Source organism: Asterias rubens, chromosome 8 (genome assembly GCF_902459465.1).
Source record: "Asterias rubens chromosome 8, eAstRub1.3, whole genome shotgun sequence".
Lineage (NCBI taxonomy): Eukaryota > Metazoa > Echinodermata > Asteroidea > Forcipulatida > Asteriidae > Asterias > Asterias rubens.
Window position 1 is genome coordinate 2,874,612 of NC_047069.1, and position 19,696 is coordinate 2,894,307.

At 37.5% G+C, this 19,696-nt stretch overlaps 1 long non-coding RNA gene and 1 other non-coding gene across 3 annotated transcripts; both read right to left on the reverse strand.

Moving 5' to 3' along the window:
* Positions 1-434: 434 nt before the first annotated feature.
* Positions 435-18,323, reverse strand: LOC117293794. 2 transcript variants are annotated; one of them, XR_004519472.1, is made up of 5 exons: positions 18,240-18,323; positions 15,633-15,763; positions 14,620-14,749; positions 7,812-7,894; positions 435-613 (listed from the first exon to the last, which is right to left on the reverse strand). It is a non-coding gene; the product is annotated as an uncharacterized LOC117293794 (long non-coding RNA). The 2 variants fall into 2 exon arrangements; XR_004519471.1 differs by lacking the exon at positions 18,240-18,323 and having other exon boundaries at positions 15,633-16,071.
* Trnap-agg lies at positions 12,827-12,899 on the reverse strand. Its single transcript has one exon. It is a non-coding gene; the product is annotated as a tRNA-Pro (tRNA).
* Positions 18,324-19,696: the final 1,373 nt, after the last annotated feature.

Here is a 19,696-nt window from a genome sequence, read left to right on the forward strand (position 1 = left end):
CCCTTAAAGGCAGTGGACACAATTGGTATTTACTCAAAACAATTATTAGCATGAAACTTTAGTTGGTAACGAGTAAAGGAGAGAGGTTAATAGTATAAAACATTGTGAGAAACAGCTCCCTCTGAAGTAATGTAGTTTTAGAGAAAGAACTAATTTTCCACAAATTTGATTTCGAGACCTCAGACTTAAAATTCGAAGTCCCAAACTCAAGCAAATGAAAGCACACAATTTCCTGTGACAAAGGTGTTTTTTCTTTCATTTATATCTCCCAACTTCAACGACCGGTTGAGCTCAAATTGTCACAGGTTTACTTTTGTGTGCATATGTTGAGATACACTAACTGTGAAGGCTAGTCTTTGACAATTACCAATTGTGTCCAGTGTCTTTAAACATGTTAAGAAATAAATAATGAAATATTTTAAACTCACCTGAGGTACACAGGAGATGTTGCTGGTTAATATGATGGTATGATTGTGTGAGTCACAGGCTGGATCCTCATCAAGGTTCCACATTCACATCTTGGTATTGAAGCGCCCAACACCAGTCCACAGTATGTTGAGTCTCACCCATTCCAGATGCAGAAAATGTACATCAAACTGACAACCAAGCTCACCTATGAAAACAACAACGTTGACAAAAATAGGTCATAATATGAAAGATTCTGCTACTTGTTGTGAAGGTCACACAAACCAGTGAGCAACAAAGGTGTGTCCAGTTTTGTCTTAATTTATCGCTCGAAAAACATTTGTTTTATTTAAAGGGTCTATGTACTTTTTGTAGGACACAAAACACAATGTTGACAGATTTACATTAAACTTACACAGTTTTAAAATAATGATGTAGAAAGCTTCCCTGGAAATATTACTTGCTGAGGTGCTATAGTTTTTGAGAAATGAGTAAAACAATTTCATGAAATTAAGCTTTTACATAAGCACTAAAATAATTTCCGTCTCATGATCACCAATATGAAAAAACCTTGTCACAGCTAGAGGGCGCTATCATTCCTGTAATCACAGCACTCATTCATTAACAAATTGAAGCGGGCCTTACTGCCAGAGGACAACAGAGGGGGTACGACTCATGTCAAACGTTTAACTTGCATGTCGATTGGAAAATCAAGGGACATCGCGCAAAAACATTGACGTACAAGGACAAATATTACTTCGCTGGAAAATTGAAACACTGATTACTCTTATTGTTGACTAGGTATTGCAGCTGTTGTTATAAAACAATCCTTATTTGAACCTTTCATCAGATTTGTTTTGAACTTATTAATTGTTAACAAATTTGTTAATTGACATGTCTCTTATTGTTGACATTTTTAAGGACAGAAATTACAGAAGGGAAGTTAGCATTTTAGTTTGTAATTGTGGGATTTTGATTTTCTTTTGCTGTTTAATTATTTGTAAACATCCCCACTACCTGCACATATACCTAGCCTGTATTTTCTAAGTGGTTGTTGAGGTCCATCAACAATGCTGACCAGTGTTGATGCTGACGTTCCATACTCAAAATGTTTGACCTCAATTTAGTTGAAAGGCATGGGCTGTCAAAATTGTGTAAGATATCATATGCCAGGTACCTCCAGTTAATTACAACAATAAACAAAATAGCTTTCACTTATGAAAATATCAGGGTCTGAATTTAAGACTTACATCAATCGGTCCATACATACAAAAAAAAAATGCATGCCTATAGTATACAAAATGTTAACCTTCTCAAACAGGTACAAACATAAACAAATTGCGGACAAAATTGTGTGTTTACATTGTAGAGAATATTTATTCTTAGAATGTCAGTGTGATGGCATTGACGTCCGACTAGCCTACCAATACCAGGCCACTACATCTCCATGTATTGTATTGTATGCAGTAAGTACTGGACCGGGGCTAGATACCCTGACCCATACACTGCCACTGACGCGTTATGCAACGGACTTGGGCCGGTAGTCCAACTAAACAGCTAACTAATAAAAACTAAAACGTGACAAAGAGAGGCAAGGAACAGAGAATTACGAACCAATTAAAGTACATGTACATTACCATTTAAAGTGACAATTTACCTGTTACTTTGTTGAATGTCTGTCTCTCAACTCAGCGACAAAACTCACAAAAACAGAGGTGTGTTTTGGAGTCATTTGTTCAGTGATTTTCACTTTGCGCACATGTACATGTACATATAGATGTACATGTATGTACATTAATTAGTTGTACATGACCATTGGGTAGTAGTGTAATGTTAACAAGCTAGACAAGAGGGGCTGGGTACCACATCTGACAGTAGACTGTTCCCATGCCCATGGCCTTGCTGCGCCACTAGAGGGAGGTATAATGAGGTTGCCTGGATCTTCCATCCAGGGGCGCACCAAACTAAAACAAACAAGAGTTTCTTTTGAGTAATAACGTTTTGGGGTCATATTTACAACAGTCTATCCAAACTTGAAGAAGTTCTGTGCTTCAACGTTTGTGGAGACTGGATACATTTAGTTTAGACTTGAAAGTTTTCAAAAAAAATTATGAGGGTAATTAGCAAAATAAAATATTGAAAACGGCTGACCCCAAAAGTTTAAAGGAAATTTGAAGTTTATTTGTCGGACAATAATGTTCGATAGGTTTCCTAAAGGCTGAGAGACTTTAAATATTGGTTGAATATTTTTGAATATCATTAAGCGTTGGTTGATATGGGAGTTTATTTTGAGTGGTGGTGAACCCACAATTCAAGTATCAAGGTTTCAATAATAAGTTACTGTATCCTGTTTGTTTATCATGAAAATATTTAGGTTTTATCAACGAATATTTCATTTCAACTGAAAACAATTCAAAGTTGAAATTTATGTTGAATTTGTTTTGTCGGTGGGGGTCTGCCAACGGGATAAATATACCCGACTTTCGTTTATAGAGAAAAGGGGAAGAAAACAATAAACACAATTATTTGAAAAAAAAGGCTTTAAATATATTTGCTTAAAATTCCCACAGAAAAGCGTAACATGTTTAAAATATTATATAAAACGGATAAAAATTCAAGTCGTTTTTCAAAGCTATAAATTATGTTTGCATTGGAACGAATTTCAGGGCTTGACATAGATTTGTACAGTGCGTTACACTTCGTATTTTGCTGTTGGGGATCCTGTCCATCACATAGGGACAATACCAAACATTTTGTGGAATCATGGGATTAAAGGTTTCTGAAACTTATAAGCATTTAGCCGAGACACCTTTACATGCACAGTTCGACGATATGAGCATTACATAATACTACAATGGGGTTTCAGTTGGCATGGATATGCGTTATTCAATCTATAGAATTCTGAATCGTAGCATTCTTCGCTAAACACGGGTCTGCTTGTCGGATGGTAATGTCAGATCCATCAAGACTGAATCTCTGTACGTGTTCCTGCTAGCTATATGGTTTCACATAAACGCATTCACACAGAAGAATCCCTTTTTCAAACTAGGGTGTTTTGAGGGTTGAAATGCCCCCCCCCCCCCGCCTTCCATTGATCAAGCTTAAGTCAATATTTATTATGCAATTAGTTTTCATAGATTTTATCAATGGACACTGGTTTCTTTTTTTTTTCTGTAGTTGGATCTGAGCCTGCCAAAGTGTCTTTTCGTACTACTGGCAGTGAAGTACATATCTTTAGGAAGCAAAGACTAGCTACAAGGAACTGGCAACCACGCCATTGTTTAAAAACCATGCCAACTGAATCAACCTTTGTAGTGTTATATAACAGACCAGACCAGTACAATGCTAAGTTCAGTTATTCCTCCATGGTTTAGGCATTCTTTAATCATATCCAACACAGTTTGGTACGGTCCCTATATGTGAACACGGTCCCTCGCAGCATTGTAATATTATATAAGTCTCACTGTTGTAGATGTAAGGGATTTGTGCGATTCAAATGATTCACGACAGACCAGTGCAATGCTAAGTGTCAGCAACCTTTAACCATATCCAAAATGTTTGTTACGGTCCATAAGTGAGCACGGTCCCTTGCAATTGTATAGATTGGGGTTACATGTTGCTGTACGATTTCGGAATTCTATAGATTGAGTACTGCATCACCATGCCAACTAAAACGATCCTTTGTTAGCATTATATAACAGACCAGACCAGTACAATGCTTAGTTCAGGCAACCTTTAATCATATCCAAAAACGTTTGTTACGGTCCCTATTATGTGTGAACACGGTCCCTCGCAGCAAAGTGTCAAATACTGAACCAAAAAGGGCCAGGCAATATCCCTTTCATATAGGTTTGGGTACATGTATTTATTATTCAACAAAATATTTTAACACGTAGTTCAAGCTTTTAAGAAAATAATAAATTAAAATTTATTGTTTTTTTTTACGAAAAAAAAGGCAAGCTTAAGTGTACAATTCAATGTTTATTATTATGCAATAAATAGGTTTGGATACTATACTCACGGCCGAAAAAAAAACATGACAACATTTTTGGGAATATTAAAAGAGGGCACGCTAACGTGTACAAGTTTACTATGCCATTAGTTTACAAATTTTATTATTAGACATTGGTTCCCTTCTTTTTATGTTTTATTTGTTTTAGAAAAAACACGCTTCTCTATATAAATAATATTATTACGCAGTTATTTTTATCGCTTTTTCAAAATTTTGAAAATGATTTATTTCCCTTGTCTGTGTAAACAAAGGTCATACGTGATATTTATAGATGGAATGTGTTCTGTCGAGGTTAAGGGTCAAAACATCTTGGCCAGTCCATTAAGAAAAGACCAGCCAAAGTGCCATTTATGAATGCTCCACTGGCAATGGTTAACATAGATGGGCAGTATTGACTGGTTGACAGGGACACTTTGTGGTACCTTTCTACAACTGGCAAGCACACCATTGTTATTAACAATGAACCAAAGCATAGAGGCCAGACCATCTAACACAAAGGTTTACTTGTTAAAGTATAGGACGTGCGGTTTTGAAACAATGGTGATTAAGTTTTGCTTAACCATGACAACCGAAGCCATGTATTGTGATTATATAATGGCCCACCGCATAGACTAGTACGTGTAGGCCTAACCATTTGATGTGAGAACCAGGAAAAGATATGTATACATGTAGTGAATAAGTTTCAGCAATCTTTAAAGTTGTTGCTTACGGTCCCTACGTGAACACGGTCCCTCACAGCAATAGCGTGACGTCACATGAATAGTTTAATGTCCGGTTATCTCCCTTACAACCACAAGTTGGATAAGGTGTTCAGAAGTAAGCACTTGAGTAAAGCATACAATTTATTTATCCAACGAAAAGAAAGAAAAAACGAGCCAACAAAGTATAAAACAAATTGTAGATCTTAAAAATGCTCGAAATGTATAAACTAAATCTCGTCATGAAATTTTCATTACGGATTTTTAAAAATGATTTTCTGCTGATTTTTGTTCGTTTACTGAAAAAGGAAATAATTATGGTCGATTTTATGGGTCGTATTATCTTTCTTTGGGGCAAGCCATGTACAATGTCATTGGTCAACACATAGGTTTGCATGTTGGAGTTTTCAGAATTAAATACAGGCTGCATATCAATGACAACTATAGAACCATCCATTGTAGAAGTCTCATTGTTGTATAGATGTAAGGGATTTGTGCGATTCAAATGATTCACGACAGACCAGTGCAATGCGAAGTGCCATCAACCTTTAACCATATCCAAAATGTTTGTTACGGTCCATAAGTGAGCACGGTCCCTTGCAATTGTATAGATTGAGTACTGCATAGCCATGCCAATGTAGTATTATATAACAGAACAGACCAGACCAGTACAATGCTAAGTTCGGGCAACCTTTAATCACATCCAAACAAGTTTGTTACGGTCCCTATGTGGACACGGTCCCTCGCAGCAAATGAAAGTGTCAAATACTGAACAAAAAGGGACAGGCAATAGCCCTTTCATATATTATTATATATAATAAAAAGCAGTTCAAGCTTTTACGAAAAACAAATATGTATATATATATATTAACAATTATTATTTTGTTCATGGAATTTAAAATTTAAAGGCAAGTTAAACTGTACAACTCAATATTTTTGTATGCAATTAATTTTCAAAGTTGTTATCAATGGACACTGGTTTCTTCCTTTTTGTGTTATTATATCCAAGCTGGCCAAAGTGCCTTTTCGTACTATTTGCAGTGATCTACATATCTATGGGAAGCAAAGACTAGCAAGAAGGAGCTGTCAACCACACTATTGTTTAGAAACAATACTTGGTCACTAGATTGCGTTCACAATGAACCAAGGCATATCAGATCCTAGGCAAACCCATTGGGTTACATGTTGCTGTACGATTTCGGAATTCTATAGATTGATTACTGCATCACCATGCCAACTAAAACCGTCCTTTGTAAGCATTATATAACAGACCAGACCAGTACAGCGCTAAGTTCCATGAAAGTGTCAAACACTGAACACAAACGGGCCAGGAAATATACCTCCAATATAGGTTTGGATAAAATAATTACATGATAGAAAAAAAACATGCCAACAAAGAATACAAAACATATAGTTTTAACTTTCAAAAATTGTTTCAGATGTATAAATTAAATCTTTCAATGAAATTTTAATTACACATGCTTTTTATAGATTTAAAAAACGTGACAACAAATTATACTGAAACGTAGTTGAATCTTTTAAGAAGAAAAACAAAGATTTTTTTTTTTTCTTTTTTCATAAAATTTAAAATTTAAGGGCAAGCTTAACTGTACAGTTCAATATTTGTTATGCAAAGATTGTATAAATGGACACTGGTTTCTTCCCTTTTTGCGTTATTCTATCCAAGCCAGCCAAAGTGCCTTTTCGTACTACTGGCAGTGTTCTACATATCTTAGGGATGGCAAGACTAGGTAAAAGAATTTGGCAACCACCACATTGTTTAAAAATAATACTTCGTCACTAGAATGCGTCCACAATGAACCAAGGCATATCAGATCCTAGGCAAACCCATAGGGTTACATGTTGCTGTACGATTTCGGAATTCTATAGATTGAGTACTGCATACCCATGCCAATTGAAACCATCCTTTCTATCTTATTACATAACAGACCAGACCAGTACAATTCCAAGTTATAGCCAGCTGTAACCATATCCAACAAAGTTTGTTACGGTCCCTATGTGGACACGGTCCCTCGCAGCAATCTGCTTTAGAAAAAAAGCATGCTTCTCTATAGGAATAATATTATTAGGCAATTTTTTTCAAATGCTTTTTCAACAATTTTGAAAATGATTTATTTCCCTTTTCGATGTGATATTTAGAGATGAATGTGTTCTGTCGAGGTTAAGGGTCAAAACATCTTAGCCAGTCCAATACGAAAGGACCAGCCAAAGTGCCTTTTCTGTACTGCAGTGGTTGACATAGCTACGGGAAGCAATGACGAGCTGGCAGAAGCACTTGGCAAACAGACAATAGTTAAAATACAATACTTTTACACTGGACGCTATTCACTATGAACCTATTGCATACCAAGCTAACCATAGGTTGCTGTACGATTTCAGACTTGTACAGATTGACTACTACATCAGAACAATGACAACTGCAACCAACCTTTGTAGTGTTACATAATTTCCTTTGCCTACAACAATGAATGTAAGATTCATCGTTTGGTTCTAGGGTCTATACATAGCCGTTACTGTCCATATTCACAGTCCCTAAACGCACATGGAAAAGGTGATTGCCACTGAGGACAAAAAACAAGTCATGCAGTTGTTTTCCAAACCATTCAATTGACCAGAAAGCTTACTTAGAGCTTTCGTACTGTATAATATTAAAAAAAATATTGTTTATGACTTACCGCTACAACAGCCAACATGTCAATCTTCCACTGAGCCGTAATCGAAACACCTTCCATCATTCTTTGCCGTCCCGTGTTCCTATCTGCGTTTACAATAAAATATACGGATTGTGAAGTTAGAACTAAGGGACCAGACTAATTTCCCTTCCAGCCTCGGTTTGGTTACATTGGGTTTCATAGTAGAGAAAAAATGGTGGCACTAGTTTCTAACTATTCGATTGGTATGTTTTTAGTGTACTACCAGCGGTAAACTTGCAATTATTAGCTTGAAAATGCAATTACTTGATACTCTGTAAATGAGTGATTTAGTTTTAATAATTATTTGTTGTACTGCAACGTCGTAAAAGGGAAAGCCAATAAAGGTTTTCTCTATAGGGAACATAACACTTCAAAAGAATATTAAAATGGTAGGCCTACCACATGAGTTTACATCTTGGTAAAACGAATAAGGATACGAAGGGTCGCCCAGTATTACTTTGCTGATGAGCACAATATTGTTTACTTTAATTTGATTTTGTTTTCTTCTAAGGCGTGAACAATAAGTTTGTCAAATACAAGTTAAATCCTTCAGAGGAACACACACGCATACAGTTGGCATATATTCCATTTCACATTACAAAACATTTCCCACTTCTTCATTCACTTCTGATAAACAACAATCTTTGCACTCGTTATGCGAACCTTCATATCGAGGCTGAGAGGAAAATACAATGGAGGTCAAGCAAAGGATTTCCCTTGGAATGAGATTTAATTTAAAGTCCAAATCAAGTTGGACCTCATGGGACTCCACCAACTTCTTGAACAAAAAGCACCGACAAGAACAATGGATAATGACCTAGCCCGGTGAGGGCGCTATGTCAGTTTAACGGTCACAAAAAAGTACGACTATCTAGTCGAGACATCGAATTATTCGATTTTCTGCCCTGAGAATCTCAAAAAGCGACAGTATTTCCTTGACCGGGAGTAAGGGGCCTGGAAGGTCGGTATGTCTGGTGGGAAACTTAGCCGCTTCAAGATGATACGTATCTCAATCCGGACTTCTTGAAATTAAACAATTACAAGAATGAACTGATACATTTAAGATTGTAAGCCAGAGTTTTTAATTTGTGGAGTAAGCTTAGCGATGGTAATTAAATACATGGTCTAATTTCATGATTCCGCTTACTGTGGAGTTATGCAGGGACGTACATTCAAGTATAATATATGTTAATGTATGTCAACGCCTTGTTTAGGGTTTGCCGGCTACAGTCTAGCATGCCTGTTTCCCCTACCCTTCTAAAATGCTTAAATTAATATTATACGCTGATGAGAAGGTTTTGTTGACAAAATGAATTGTTTGGGACAGTGTTTTAATCTATAAAAAAAAATAATAGCGCTATACAACAAACTTAAGCGGCTCAACTGGGTTACTTTATTCGAACTTTGGAGGACATTGTCAGGAACTTAGTTTTTTCCTTACTAAGAAAATTCTATAATCATTTCGTGATAAAGGCCAACAGTTGTGTAGTTTTTGGTGCTCATAGTCTTGGACTTGGCAGGTCATGTTGAAAAAGAAATAGTTGTTAGCGTGATAATACTCATAAATGGGGATCGGGCCAGCGAGCACGTTGGACACTGCAACTGTTTTCTTATATTGTTGCACATTAATTAGCTACTGTGTATATTCTTCCACTCTAGAATTCTAGTTCTAAATTTGTGTATAACGCTACTAAGTCAATGGTTTGTTTAATGCTCGGCCCGTCGTTGCAACTAGCATCTTCTGTTTAATGCTCGGCCCGTCGTTGCAACTAGCATCTTCTCCACTGATAATTATTTGTGTGAAACTTGTTTGGACTGGCAACAGTGCACAATAGAAACTGTGAGCAATTAAATAATATAGAAATCCAGAATTTCAATTCAACATCACATTGGTCATTGTAGGACTCCTACAACTCTATGACTCCCTACGACTGAAAAGAACAATAAATAATTCGAGGATCACAGAGCAAAGTGAGGGCGCTATGCCAACTTAACGGTCTCATTTTCACTTCGCTATACAGGGGACATAGACAGATTCAGTCCTTACATGTTGTAATATTGTCATCCACTTGGTTTAAGTTTTGCCGGCTACAGTCTAGGATGCTAGATTCCCCTTGTGATTAAAGTGCTAAACTATTAATTAACAAGAGCTGATGAGAAGGTTTTGACAACATTTGTTTTGGAAAGCGTTTTAGCCCGTTGAAACTTGCGACCAAAAAGAAGGGGGAGGGTAACGTTGTTTGGATTTTGGTGGTCATAGTCAAGTAGTTTTTGTTTTTTTTATGTTTGATATTTCAGTATTCTACTTCAAAAGAGGTTTCTTTTGAGAGTATGGCTAGACTTAACGTAAATTACTGAGGTTTGAGCGAGCTCAAGCGCCGTGTTTGTTGCGTTGTGTACGGCGTGAAGTCGGGTTGTGATAAGGGAGATCGCGAAGTTGTCTGACAGCTTCCCCTTCTAATAAAATAATTTGAGGGTGTAAATAAAGGGATTTTCAGCTTTTTCTGGAAATTTTTATTGAAAATATTGGCAGCAAAACCATTACAATGAGGAATATAACACCTTACTTTTCGTGCACAAACACAAGACATCGAGTGAACATTGGTCAAACTGTGTTTACCCACTACTGGCATCGTCAGCGACCGGTAAGGTCTCATGTCACAAACTCCGGAATATTCTTCCTTTCCAAAATTATAGTTCTAATTTTGTGTATAACACGACTAAGTCAATGATTAGTTTTGTCCTCGGTCCGTCCTTGCAACTCAATGTAACCGCGTGTGCTAAACTGTGAATAACTAAATGAAATAGAATTCCAGAATTCAACATCACATTGATCATTGAATGACTCCTACAACTCTATGACTCCCTACGACTGCAAAGAACAATAAGTAAATCGAGGAAAACAGAGCAAAGTGAGGGCGCTCTGCCAACTTAACGGTCTCATTTTTACTTCGCTATACGGGGTATCTAGCGGGGACATAGACAGATTCAGTTCTTACATGTTGTAATGTTATCAACTCCTTGGTTTAAGATTTTGCCGGCTACAGTCTAGGGTGCTAGATTCCCGATTTCCCCTGTAATTAAAGTGCTAAAAGTGAGTATAAGCCGATGAGAAGGTTTTAAAAACATTTGTTTGGGACAGCGTTTTAGCCTGTTGAAACATACAACCGAAAAAAGGGGGAGGGGTAACGTTGTTTGGATTTTGGTGGTCATAGTCAAATAGTTTTATAATTTTTTATGTGACAATGATTTAAATCAAGTTTGCTGTTTGATATTTTCAGTAGTCTATTTAAAAAGAGGTTTTCTTTTGAGAGTATGGCTAGACTTGACGTAAATTACTGAGGTTTGAGCGAGCTCAAGCGCCGTGTTTGTTGCGTTGTGTACGGCGTGAAGTCGGGTTGTGATAAGGGAGATCGCGAAGTTGTCTGACAGCTTCCCCTTCTAATAAATTAATTTCAGGGTGTAACTAAAGGGATTTGCAGCTTCTCTGGGAGATTTTTATTGCTAATATTGGCAGCAAAGTCACAATGAGGGCAATGTAAAAGCACACTTTCCGTGCACAAACACATGACATCAAGTGAAATTCTCGTGGACCTGGTTGGTGGAACTGTGTTTACCCATTACTGGCTTCGTCAGCGACCGGTAAGGTCTCATGTCACAAACTCCGGAATATTCTTCCTTTCCAAAATTATAGTTCTACTTTTGTGTATAACACGACTAAGTCAATAGTTAGTTTTGTCCTCGGTCCGTCGTTGCAACCGCAATGTAACCGCGTGTGCTTAGCTCATGGTACATCTTGTCAAAGGTAAACTTGGTTAAATTTACTGAAAATAATGTGTGTGAAGCTTGTTTGGACTGTCAACAGCGCACAATAGAAACTGTGGTTAATTAAATAAGATATGATTTCAAAGCAACATCACATTGGTCATTGTAGGACTCCTACAACTCTATGACTCCCTACGACTGAAAAGAACAATAAATAAATCAAGGATCACAGAGCACAGTGAGGGCGCTATGCCAACTTAACGGTCTCATTTTCACTTCGCTATACGTGGTATCTAGCGGGGACATAGACAGATTCAGTCCTTACATGTTGTACTGTTGTCAACCACTTGGTTTAAGTTTTTGCCGGCTACAGTCTAGCATGCTAGATTCCCCCTGTAATAAAAGTGCTACAATTAACTTGAGCTGATGAGAAGGTTAATTTTGACAACATAAATTTTTGCTTGGGACAGCGTTTTTAGCTCGAAGAATCGCGGTTGAAAGGGGGTTGGGGGGGGGGGGGACGTATAGGATTTTGGTGGTCATAGTCAAGTAGTTTCTGCTTGTTACGGAAATGCCAAAATAAATATTCATTGATGAGTAAATCTGTTGGAAATATTATTATGAACAAATAAAATATATGATTTGAGGCATTGCATGGTGATGAGGTATCAGTTTGGTTTGCTGTAACATCATGTGTGTATCTACATGCCAGATGGAGTGTGTTCTTTACAGAACTGCCTTGCTATTATTTTACTAACGCAGAGTAGATTTATCGGATTTTTCAGGAGACTTCTAAGTTCGGAAAATAACTGTTCTGATTTTAACTACTACCTGGGCGGAAAACGGGATGTAAGTATTATGCTAATAAAATATGAGCATGAAAACGTACGTGGTATAAAGAGAAGTAAAGCAGCTTTGATAGTATATCTTTTTGAGAAAGTACGAAGAACTGCAGTTATGGAAAAAGATATTATTACTTATTCTCCCCATGAGTTTGATTTTAAACGCTTCTCGGATTGCGTATTCCTAAAGGGATTATATTTCCTGCGTGGACATTACTAGCACCAGAGTTTCGAGGATAACTCAAAAGCAAAAACACATGTTAAAATAAAATGTTCAGTTGTACATATCTATTATATATAACAGATGTTAAATTTGCATCGAGGGTAAATAATATTTTAGCACTGTATACTCAGTACTTACCCAACTTTTGTGAAGAAAAAAAAATCACAGGACTCGGGTTGGATTCGAACCCACGACCTTTGCTATCCTAGAGCAGTGTCTTACCAACTAGACCACCGAGACTGCCCGGTAAATTGAGGCAGTTCGAATCCTATGTTTTAGCAGCGGGTATTGCAAACAATTTAATGGATGTTAAATTTGCATCAGGGATAAAGATAATAATTTTGATTTTTACCACATCGATGTGTGTTACCACTGTATACTCAGTACTTACTGTTTTATACTTTATTATGATTAAAACTGTCCAAAACACCAGAGGATTACAAGGCCTTTAAACATCTATTTGTTGGATATTACTTGAGGTGGTAAGCGCCTAATTGATTTTTTTTACACCAAACATATCAAACAAATATTACAAATAAATTGTCGCGACGAGATATATTATTATTTCATTTGTTTTAATATCTTCCCAGTCAATTATTTTTATGTTTGGGAGAGTGCCTCTCTTTGCCGTCGATGTTTCTGATTAAATAAAACATACAACTTGGAATACAAAATAAACAATTTCAAAATAAAAAACAAAAAGTTACTCTGCGATTTGTCAGGTATTCAGGAGCCGCGATTCGGGTTATTCCCCCATTGCAATGTATGGTCCGCGCAACACATACACCACTAACAGAGGCCCCTTACCGGCTTCCATATAGCACCCTTCTGGTATGACAACCGACTTCACAGTATATCCTTCCCTATCTCTCAACCCTAGCAGTCCTTGCCCCCCTCGCTCAGGGTAAACAAAGCGGCTCCCAAACCATACTGGTGTCTTTCCCAGTAATTAATGCCTTGTTTCGTGTTATTGCGAGGGGCCGGGATCGAACTCGGGACCGGTGGCTCATACCGATTCGGAGTTCAGAGACAGTACCAGCGCCTAACGAATCGCCCTAGCACGTTGGTGCTTGCCAGACCCGATTTTAATTCTTATAAGGCAAAATAAATCCACATGCATTGTGGGACGGTCGTTTGATCACTGGGACGTGAACAACAGACCATAACAGACTTGAATTATTCTATAAATGAAGCACTACCGCACTAGCTCAGTGAGTTAAGACGCAGTAAATGTCATACTTCAGACGTCATGTCTGAGTTCGAATGCCGGCCTCGACACAAAAGATTTAAATTACACTATTTTGTTTTACTTGAAACGAAACGACCTATTTACAACCCAAAATGGCCACACTGGAAAAGAAAAAATACTTCAAAATGGGCAAGAGTTTTTAAAAGATTTTAATACAAAATGTTAACCACCAGCACCCGTGGCGCAATGGGGGTGAGGGCGGTACCAGAACCCTAGCCCAACCCGCCCCAAAAAAGATTATAAAACACCTCAACATGAATGGTTCAATACTTAGCCCCACCCCGTGAGTTATGTTTTTGCCCCTACTTGCACCCCCCTTCCGATTGGAAATGTTTGGTTACGTCAGTGACCACCACTAAGCTAAAAAGTTACCTCCTGTTCCTTAGCATGCTTAGCGAGGAAACTAACCCAAGGACAAAACTGCTTTACTCTAAACAAGACCAGCATCTGACGTTATGTACTTGTTGCGCTACCAAGATACACACTTATAGATAAACACTCTAGGGTCATTTTGAAAAGCTCGGCTTTCTTTCGGTAAGTTTGAAAACGTACACATTCGGTACAGGTTTCCAATTAGATAGTAGGAGCTACAGTTGGAACCCAAGCCTTGGTTACGGAAAGGACATACAAAAGAAAAACAGAGGGCGCCCTTAATTGTTGCTGTTAACCGAGCGCGCGAACATGTCTACAAATTGAATTTGATTCACGTACCTGATGTACTCCAATTGCTCTCTTCCACTTGACCTTCCTTGCCTCACACTGAGATATAAACATCTGGTTTTATGTTCACATTTCTCCTCCTCCCAGTTGAACACTTCGTCAGCTCGGAAAGTCATGCATTCTGTACGAAAATTAACAGACAGGATGCAGGCACGTTGTGTTTACAATGTGGCCATAGAACACTGGGTCTGGTTCCCTACGCATGTGTGATGGGAAAGGGTCTAAATGACAATGAAGGGGCCAAGCTATGTAGGAATCTATGGTAATACTTTATTTTGACGAATTTTGAAACCCATTTCCCAAGTTGATGATTAGCAAGTTTCATTTCAATAGCATACAGTGTATACATCAAATCGTGCTAGTATATAAGTGATTTTTTTTCAGATTTTACTTAGTCCTTGTTTGAATAAAAACACACAAAAAGGCTGACTTAGTTGTGTATTCAGGTCATCAAATAAAGTACAGTAAAATCTATAGTCAAGTTGTAGTGATGAATTATATTGAGTGTTCTTGGAACAATCGAAATATTGAATGTGTTTTTTTTTAATTCAACTGAAACTTTTTGCTTCCTCTGTGCATGCTAAACGATTTGTTTTTCTCTTGCATTTTTTCCCCGTTGACCGAAACAAAAGCGAGAATGAAACGTCAAAACCCAGAACCAGTCAAAAAACGCCAACAATCTCAATAGCCGAACAATAGAGTAGTAAAAAAGAACTAAGTATAATGAAATTTTACATAAAACAATTTCAACAATAAAGATCAACAAAAGCGGAACAACAAAAGCGGAACAACAAAAACGGCTTGGCTAGCCACTACTGGTCAACAGAAAATAACCACGAGGGGAAAACAAAAACAACTTTGTGTCATTCTTATTTATTTGTAGCTCAATCATTTCGGCACAGCAATAAGTTATCGCTACTTCAAACAAGCTGGTAAAGAAACCCAACAGGGTTAAATAAAAGAAAACTGTTGAATGAATGAACTTTGTTTAAATTGTGACCAACCTGAGAATGTTTATACAGACATCTTGACATTATTGACTTTGCTGCAACAGTCGGGTCCCCGACGCCCACAGTGACAATGACAGTTCTTATGCTGATTTCATTAAGTCTGGTTTGTCTTGTTATTGGTTACTCTGGTTTGAACTAAAGACAAATAAAATGGTTGTGTCATAATGAATTGCTTATTGATTTAACCTTTACCCCAAAGATAGTGGTAGTTACTAGTAACAGCGACATTAAAACTACAGTATAATTAATTCAAAAGTGAGCAATGCACAACAAAATTAGCTAGGCACAGAAAAGTATTGCTTAGCAAAAAAAGGTCACCAGCCAAAATTACGTTAGGGAATAGGTTTAAACAGACTGTTGCCCCACTCAATTTATGCTTAGCAAAACAATTTGTTAAGCAGTTTTTTCTGATTAAAGGCGGTGGACACTATTGGTAATTACTAAAAATAATTTTCAGCATAAAACCTCACTTGGTAACAAGTAATGGGGAGAGGTTGATAGTATAAAACATTGTGAGAAACGGCTCCCTCTGAAGTAACATAGTTTTTGAGAAAGAAGTAATGTTCCACGAAGTTCATTTTGAGACCTCAAGTTTAGTTTGAGGTCTCGAAATCAAGCATATGAAAGCACACAACTTCGTGTGACAAGGGTGTTTTTTTCTGTCATTATTATCTTGCAACTTCGACGACTGATTAAGCTCAAATTTTCACAGGTTTGTTATTTTATGCATATGTTGAGATACACCAAGTGAGAAAACTGGTCTTTGACAATTACCAATAGTGTGCAGTGTCTTTAACAGCTTTATGAAGTTTGGCCCTGATGGTAACATTTAACACCAGTGATTAACACCAGTGTTGTGTACTTTGTTGTCTAATATGGAACTTATTGGTAAGCATTCCTAAACCACAGCCCTGACTAAAATCCTTTCAACTTACAGTTTCGAACTGTATAAAGCTGCTAAGCAAAACACGATTTGGAAAACAGTTACAGCAACAACAATTTAGGCATTTTGGCTGGTAACCAGTTTCTATTAAGCAAGCTTTTTTTGTGCTAAGCAACTTTGTATGCTTACAGGCTTCATGCAATGGGATCAAGATCCATCTTTTTTTAGGTTAAAAATAAGTCAGAGCTTAAGTCAGAAACCACCGAGGGTCAGAAATGGCCCTTTTTAGAACAAGAGCTACACAAACGATGGTTAACTAGTGTGTAAACAAATCAACACTTAATTACTTTAGATCCCCTAACTGTTCCTTCTTAATTTAAACCTGCCTTTCTATACATACATACATACATGTATTAACATACATCAAGTCTTCTAGTTTTCAAGAAACATCGAAAAGGGATGGCACATCATTGGTTATTGGTGTAATTGATGTTTTAAAACTTATATTAATTCAAATTGTTTTTTTTTAATATAATATATTTTAACCCATAAAAACCGATGTGTGTTAGCACTGTATACTCAGTGCCTTCGCGAGCTTGGTGAAAAAAAAATCACAGGCAAGACACTTGTAAGACACTGCTTAAGAATTTAAAAGGTTGTGGGATCGATTCCTACGCAAGTAATATGCCTGTGATTTTCTTCTTATAGAGCTTCGGGTAAGCACAGGGCTTATCATACTTGCTGCATAAATATATAGGATTCAACCTGCCTCTAGCTACCGGGCTATCTCAGTGCTCTTATCTCAGTGGTCTAGTTGGTAAGACACTGCTTTAGATTTGAAAAGGTTCTGGGTTCTAATCCCAACCAAGTAATATGCCTGTGTTTATTTTCACAGAACTCAGGAAAGCATATACAATGCCAACACACATCGGTGTACATGTATATGGGTGAATTAAAACAAATATTATGTTATAGTATGTTAAGAATTCTCAAAATATAGGCCTTAATCAGTCAACACCAAGACTAGGGTTAAATTTTAGATGGGTATAAAGGGGTGCACAATGCCCTGGTTTGGGAATGGAACATCACATAAGATCAGCAAATTTGCTAGTTAAGGATATCTATAAATATTACAGCATTGTGCTACAGACCTGTATGCTTTGTTTTGGAAAGGGCAAGGGCACTAAGGCATTTTCTCCTTGGTAGAGGGCACCCTACAAGGAAATTTGTACTGGAGCATTTCAAGGGCACCAAGACAATGACCAGGGGCATGGAGGCAATCGCCTTTGTTGTCTCCCTGAAGTAGCAGGCCTGATGCTATCAATGCAAAACGAACTTGATCATCAGCTGTCTTAAATTTACATCTATTTGTCAATAAACTTTATTCTAATGACCAATCACTGCTTTTATAATATCATTTTGTCCTTTATAAAGTCAACTGTGGATCGATGGGTGTTTGAATTTGAACAATCTACAAATTTTCTCTTTGACCCAATTCCCCCGATTGTGACTTTTTTGTAGTCAATGTTCCTGTTTGTTACACAATACACTGTGCACTTTAGGCAATGAGGCCTTTACAGTCTTACCATAACTTGTATGTGCAATTTGATTCCCAAAAGCTAGGGTGAGTGCTGCAGACAGTAGCTGCATGTGGTGTACATGGGATCAACACTCAAAACTTAATACTCAACACTCAATACTCATTATTAAATACTCACTGCTTCACTGCTACTGTAATATCAGAGGTGACTGCATCATCAACTTTGGTTGAGATAGTTAGGATCCTGTTGCTGCAGTGGCCTTCTCAGCTACAGTAGTTTTCTGAGCAATGGCTGAGGAGTACTTTGGGGGTCCATGGTACGCCTTCACTGCTACTGTAATATCAGAGGTGACTGCATCATCAACTTTGGTTGAGATAGTTAGGATCCTGTTGCTGCAGTGGCCTTCTCAGCTACAGTAGTTTTCTGAGCGATGGCTGAGGAGTACTTCACTGCTACTGTAATATCAGAGATGTCTGCATCATTGACCTCAGTTGAGATTGTTGAGATTTCAAATCCAATTCCAGCAGCACAAACTCAGTTATTGGTTGATGCATGAACAGCTTCATCCAGATTCCAGTCAGAGACTCAAACCCTGGGGCTCTCCTCTCACTTAAACTGCAGCAATAATCTCAGCTATCTCATTGGACTTCTGGCCGGAGTTGCAACCAATGAGTACCCCTGGCACCACAGTCCACAGCCTGCTTGGTTCCCTGACGACCATACTTAGTGTGGTGATTTATCTCATTCTTGATACTATCAGTTTCTCTGTCAACCTGTGAAAATAGAGAAGCATTTATATTAATATTAATATTAAAGTCTTATATAGCGCACGTATCTACCAACAAGGCGCTTGTTATATACGTTTTAAGAGAAACATAGGTTTTGAAGTTATGAATTCTGAGACCCAATTATGTAGCACATTATAAGGGTTTACAAGGTGCTAGCTACACGGCATACAGCAGCCACAGCCATGAACACCGGGGTGAGCCCCGTCCCCGACAAGTGCACAGAGTTATTTTATGTGACAATAAACAACACACATGACCAACGGCATGACGTCCCATCTGAAGGACGAAGCAATGGTTTAAAGACTTGCTTGAGGACACTAGTGTTACGACAGGGACTCGAACCCACACTCTGTTGATCAGAAACAACAGAGTTTGAATTAGGTGCTCTTAACCCTTCGGTCATGACACCTCCATGGACTAAAAGCTAGCTCAAAAATTACAAATTTTAAAATTCTAAAGATTCAACTTTGTACCTTAATAGAAAAGACAATAGTTTTAATTTAAAAGTTTGTGTATTCATTCTTGTTGTGATAAGAAAACAAGTATGACATTAAGTAGGATTTGAAACTTTGCATAGTGGAAACACAATATAGTGAATGGTTTGCAGTAACACCATGTAATGATAATATCTAAATTAACAAACTGGTCCAAACTTTGAGTTGAAACCACAGGTTCTTTTCAGAACCAACCCAACTTATTTAAAGATTATCATTACATGGTGTTATTGCAAACCTTTACTATCTCAGTATGACATTGCAACTGTCACAAGATCGTACTGCATTATATGACCTTGTCTCAACGATGCAATAAATCCATAGTTATTGTGTATTCTTTTCTACAGAAATG